This window comes from Wolffia australiana, chromosome 9 (genome assembly GCF_029677425.1).
Source record: "Wolffia australiana isolate 7733 chromosome 9, ASM2967742v1".
Lineage (NCBI taxonomy): Eukaryota > Viridiplantae > Streptophyta > Magnoliopsida > Alismatales > Araceae > Wolffia > Wolffia australiana.
This window is the reverse complement of record NC_135843.1, coordinates 18,524,781-18,530,780: the sequence shown is the minus strand read 5'-3', so window position 1 is coordinate 18,530,780 and position 6,000 is coordinate 18,524,781.

The following is a 6,000-nucleotide window of genomic DNA, read 5'->3' as shown; positions in this document are numbered from 1 at the left end:
CTGGGCCTGGGCCTGGGCCTGGGCCTGGGCCTGGGCCTGGGCCTGGGCCTGGGCCTGGGCCTGGGCCTGGGCCTGGGCCTGGGCCTGGGCCTGGGCCTGGGCCTGGGCCTGGGCCTGGGCCTGGGCCTGGGCCTGGGCCTGGGCCTGGGCCTGGGCCTGGGCCTGGGCCTGGGCCTGGGCCTGGGCCTGGGCCTGGGCCTGGGCCTGGGCCTGGGCCTGGGCCTGGGCCTGGGCCTGGGCCTGGGCCTGGGCCTGGGCCTGGGCCTGGGCCTGGGCCTGGGCCTGGGCCTGGGCCTGGGCCTGGGCCTGGGCCTGGGCCTGGGCCTGGGCCTGGGCCTGGGCCTGGGCCTGGGCCTGGGCCTGGGCCTGGGCCTGGGCCTGGGCCTGGGCCTGGGCCTGGGCCTGGGCCTGGGCCTGGGCCTGGGCCTGGGCCTGGGCCTGGGCCTGGGCCTGGGCCTGGGCCTGGGCCTGGGCCTGGGCCTGGGCCTGGGCCTGGGCCTGGGCCTGGGCCTGGGCCTGGGCCTGGGCCTGGGCCTGGGCCTGGGCCTGGGCCTGGGCCTGGGCCTGGGCCTGGGCCTGGGCCTGGGCCTGGGCCTGGGCCTGGGCCTGGGCCTGGGCCTGGGCCTGGGCCTGGGCCTGGGCCTGGGCCTGGGCCTGGGCCTGGGCCTGGGCCTGGGCCTGGGCCTGGGCCTGGGCCTGGGCCTGGGCCTGGGCCTGGGCCTGGGCCTGGGCCTGGGCCTGGGCCTGGGCCTGGGCCTGGGCCTGGGCCTGGGCCTGGGCCTGGGCCTGGGCCTGGGCCTGGGCCTGGGCCTGGGCCTGGGCCTGGGCCTGGGCCTGGGCCTGGGCCTGGGCCTGGGCCTGGGCCTGGGCCTGGGCCTGGGCCTGGGCCTGGGCCTGGGCCTGGGCCTGGGCCTGGGCCTGGGCCTGGGCCTGGGCCTGGGCCTGGGCCTGGGCCTGGGCCTGGGCCTGGGCCTGGGCCTGGGCCTGGGCCTGGGCCTGGGCCTGGGCCTGGGCCTGGGCCTGGGCCTGGGCCTGGGCCTGGGCCTGGGCCTGGGCCTGGGCCTGGGCCTGGGCCTGGGCCTGGGCCTGGGCCTGGGCCTGGGCCTGGGCCTGGGCCTGGGCCTGGGCCTGGGCCTGGGCCTGGGCCTGGGCCTGGGCCTGGGCCTGGGCCTGGGCCTGGGCCTGGGCCTGGGCCTGGGCCTGGGCCTGGGCCTGGGCCTGGGCCTGGGCCTGGGCCTGGGCCTGGGCCTGGGCCTGGGCCTGGGCCTGGGCCTGGGCCTGGGCCTGGGCCTGGGCCTGGGCCTGGGCCTGGGCCTGGGCCTGGGCCTGGGCCTGGGCCTGGGCCTGGGCCTGGGCCTGGGCCTGGGCCTGGGCCTGGGCCTGGGCCTGGGCCTGGGCCTGGGCCTGGGCCTGGGCCTGGGCCTGGGCCTGGGCCTGGGCCTGGGCCTGGGCCTGGGCCTGGGCCTGGGCCTGGGCCTGGGCCTGGGCCTGGGCCTGGGCCTGGGCCTGGGCCTGGGCCTGGGCCTGGGCCTGGGCCTGGGCCTGGGCCTGGGCCTGGGCCTGGGCCTGGGCCTGGGCCTGGGCCTGGGCCTGGGCCTGGGCCTGGGCCTGGGCCTGGGCCTGGGCCTGGGCCTGGGCCTGGGCCTGGGCCTGGGCCTGGGCCTGGGCCTGGGCCTGGGCCTGGGCCTGGGCCTGGGCCTGGGCCTGGGCCTGGGCCTGGGCCTGGGCCTGGGCCTGGGCCTGGGCCTGGGCCTGGGCCTGGGCCTGGGCCTGGGCCTGGGCCTGGGCCTGGGCCTGGGCCTGGGCCTGGGCCTGGGCCTGGGCCTGGGCACTAAAACCTGAACCTAAACCCTAAACCCTAAACCCTAAACCCTTAACCGTAAACCCCTAACCCTAAACCCTAAACCCTTAACCCTAAACCCCTAACCCTAAACCCTAAACCCTAAACCCTAAATGCAATTTACACCAAATATTTTTCTCTCTGCTCGGGCAGAGCTTCTCTCTTCTTCGAGATTGAAATTGGCTTCATTGGATTCAGAAGGGCGAAATCTATTGGCATCTGCTCAAAAATTGCTTAAAAAGGATCAGTCTAGCTCTTTCTAGAGGCAATTGAAGATCAGAAGTAAGTTTTTATTTTTGAATTTTATTTCCCAGAATTTGAGCGCTATACAAATCCAAATTTCGCCAAATTTAGACTTAGATCGCTCGGCTAGGGGAGTAGAACATCAAGGTTTGATTTGTTTTCCATTTATTTATCATTTAGTTGTTAAAATATTGATGTTTTAGACGAGTTTGCCGAAAAATGAAAAGGAAAAAACTCGCATCTCGCAATCCCATGCGGGCTAGTGAGTCAGCAGAGGCAGCTAGCTGGCCGTGTGACGTGTCAAACATGTCAAACGGTCAGCCCGCCCACCAAGCAGAGCGGGCGATGCCAAAACACCCTGCATCTGACGTGCTCGCCACGTCAGACAGGGGGGTGTTGGCCACGTGATCCATCAAAGCCGTCGAAGCTGACAGCCTGGATGAATCTAACGTCTAAAAAAAACGAAATAAAAAAAACAAACATTCCAAAAAAACCCAAAAAAATTTACCTCTTGTGCCGCAACTGCAATCATCATTGCGGGCGCCGTTTGTCCGTCTATCAAGACCGTCGGCGACGACACGTCTCGTGCTGATGACGGTCCAGATGATGGACCACCGGTGGACCCTGCAAAAGTTATAAAAAATGGACTGTTGCCGGTGACCTTACCGTAAACGCCTGCCTTTTTTCACCACTCCACGCCCTCAGTGCCTGCTTTTTTTGACTGTTCCACGTCCTCCCCGCCCGCTATTTTTGACCCTTCAACAACGCCGCCGCCGTTAGATGCACAATATGACCATTTGGCGTACGGCCAAGATGACCCCACGTCACCCAGGCCACACCAGTCCGCCTCGATGGCTGACACGTCGGCTGAGTCAGTCCCAATTGATTCTAAACACTAAACCCCTAAAACCCTAAACACTAAACCCTTATACCCTTAACCCTAAACCCTAAACCCTAAACCATAAACCCGAAACCCTAAACCCCTAAACACTAAACCCTAAACCCCTAAACCCTAAACCCCTAAACACTAAACCCTACACCCCTAAACCCTAAACCTAAACCTAAAACCCTAAACCTAAACCTAAACCTAAACCCTAAACCCTACACCTAAACCCTAATCTTTAAACCTAAACCTAAACCCCTAAACCCTAAACCCTAAACCCTAAACCTAAACCTAAACCTAAACCCTAAACCTAAAACCCTAGGCCTAAACCTAAACCCTAGGCCTAGGCCTAAACCCTAAACCCTATACCCTAAACCCTAAACCCTAAACCCCTAAACCCTAAACCCCTAAACCCTAAACCCTAAACCCTAAACCCTAAACCCTAAACCCTAAACCCCTAATCCCTAAACCCTAAATCCTAAACCTCTAAACCCTAAACACAAATCCAAATTTTGCTAAATTTGGACTTAGATCGCTCGGCTAGGGGAGTAGAACATCAAGGTTTGATTTGTTTTCCATTTATTTATCATTTAGTTGTTAAAATATTGATGTTTTAGACGAGTTCGCAGAAAAACGAAAAGGAAAAAACTCGCATCCTGCAATCCCATGCGGGCCAATGACTCAGCAGAGGCGGCTAGCTGGCCGTTTGACGTGTCAAACAGGTCAAACGGCCAGCCCGCCCACGAGGCGAGCGGGCGATGCCAGCACACCCTGCATCTAACGTGCTCGCCACGTCAGACAGGGGGGTGTTGGCCACGCGATCCATCAAAGACGTCAAAGCTGACAGCCTGGACGAATCTAACGTCTAAAAAAAGCGAAAAAAAAAAAACATTCCAAAAAATCCAAAAAAATTTACCTCTTGCGTCGCAACCCGCAATCATCACTGTAAGCGCCGTTTGTCCATCTATCTAGACCGTCAGCGATGACACGTCTCGTGCTGATGACGGTCCAGATGATGGACCACCAGTGGACCCTGCAAAATTTTAAAAAAACGGACTGTTGCCGGTGACCTTACCGTAGTGGCCTGCCTTTTTTGACAACTCCACGCCCTCAGCGCCTACTTTTTTTGACTGTGCCACGTCCTCCCCGCCCGCTATTTTTTGCTGTTCAACAGCGCCGCTGCCGGTAGATGCTCATCTGGACCATTTGGTGGACGGCCCAGAAGACCCCACGTCACCTAGGCCACACCAGTCCGCCTCGGTGGCTGACACGTCGGCTGAGTCAGTCCGAGTCGATCTGATCGACTCGGCCTCTCCCGACCGAGTCGACGGGGCTCTGAACGGCCAAGTCGACCTGGTTGACTCGGCCGCTCTTGGAGGAGTCGACCCGGTCTACAGTCACCTGGTCTACTCTGTCAATCTTGACCGAGTTGACCAGATTGACTTGGTCAATACTGACCAAGTCGACCTGGCTAACTGGGTAAACCTGATCCAGATTGACCAAATGGCAATAATGACCAAAACGACCCTGTTGACTTAGTCAATCTTGCGCAGGTTGACCAATTGATCAATATTGACCGAGCCGACTCAGTCAATCATGACCAGGTTGACCATGCCGACTCGAGCAACACGAGTCGAGATGAGTTGGTTGACCCCATGGTCAACCATGGCCAGATTGACCCCACGGTCAACACTGACCGAGTTGACCACTTGGTCAAACCCATAGCAGAGTTGACCATTGACCATGTTGACTTGGTCAAACCTTCCCATATTGACCATTTGGTCAACCCTACGCAAATTGACCACTTGGTTAATCTAGACCGATCGGAGCCGACAAACATGATTATTCCGGCCCACACTACTCATAATGATGTGGTTGATCCAGTCAATCGAGTTCGAGCTCAGTCGGTCAATTTAGACCAAAACGAACGTGTTGACTTGGTCAATCTTGACCAGGACTTACAGGTTGACTCAACTGAAGATGAGAGAGGCAAAACGCTCGACCCTAAGGAGCCTCCCTCTGCGCTATATCACTTTGCTGACCCCGTCAGCTCGACATAGAAAAATGAGAACCAGAACGCATCGAAGAAGCAAGGACATGCGCTTGAGGGGCCACTAGCTGACCGAATATTATAGAAGATATGGGTGGCGAGAGTGGCAGGATCTACCCACATGGGCGCTACACACGAGTCTACTACACCTCCGCTCCCCAAGGTTTCACTCCCCCCTCTTTATGATGACTCGACCCCCAAACGGGGGTTCACTGATTCTGAGGGAATGCGCATGGTAGCCTTCTCCAAAGAGGAGGTCTCAAGGATTGCAGCACCGTTTGCCTACACATTGATTGGGCGGTTCACTACGAAACGCCCACTTATTTACGATACTAGGAGGGTATACTTAGCGCGGGGGAATTTCCTCAGACCGGTGGTCATTGGTGCACGCAACCACCGGAGTATCTTCATTCGCTTCCAACTGTAAGCTGACTTTAAGAGGGCTTGGAGTCAAACTAAGTGGACGATCAATGGCTCCATCATGCACACCTATCGCTGGACAGCTGAACAGACGAGCACACAAGAGCACTATCCTCATTCCGTGCCGGTATGGATAGGTTTCCCAGGGCTACGGCCACATCTCTTCACGCCCACTACTCTTGAATCTCTAGCTGGTGTAGTTGGAACATTTATACATCTTGATAAAGACGTAGAATTGTTCAATCGCCCAAGATATGCGCGGGTATGTGTCGAGATAGATATCCTTGAGCCCATTCACCGCATGATACTTATTCGGAACGGAGATGTGTTGATTCGTCAATCCATCGTGTACGAGAACCTTCCATAGTTCTGCACACATTGTACCCTCCTTGGCCATACTATCCATGCGTGCCGCCAAAAGGCATCACCGACTACCTCAACTCCCGTGGAGGAGTACCTCCTCCCTTTGTCGTACAACGATTATATACTAGCCGTCAATCACACTACACATGACAGCCACCCTACCCGTCAGCCACCATCGAGCACCCGTCCAACCCATGTATT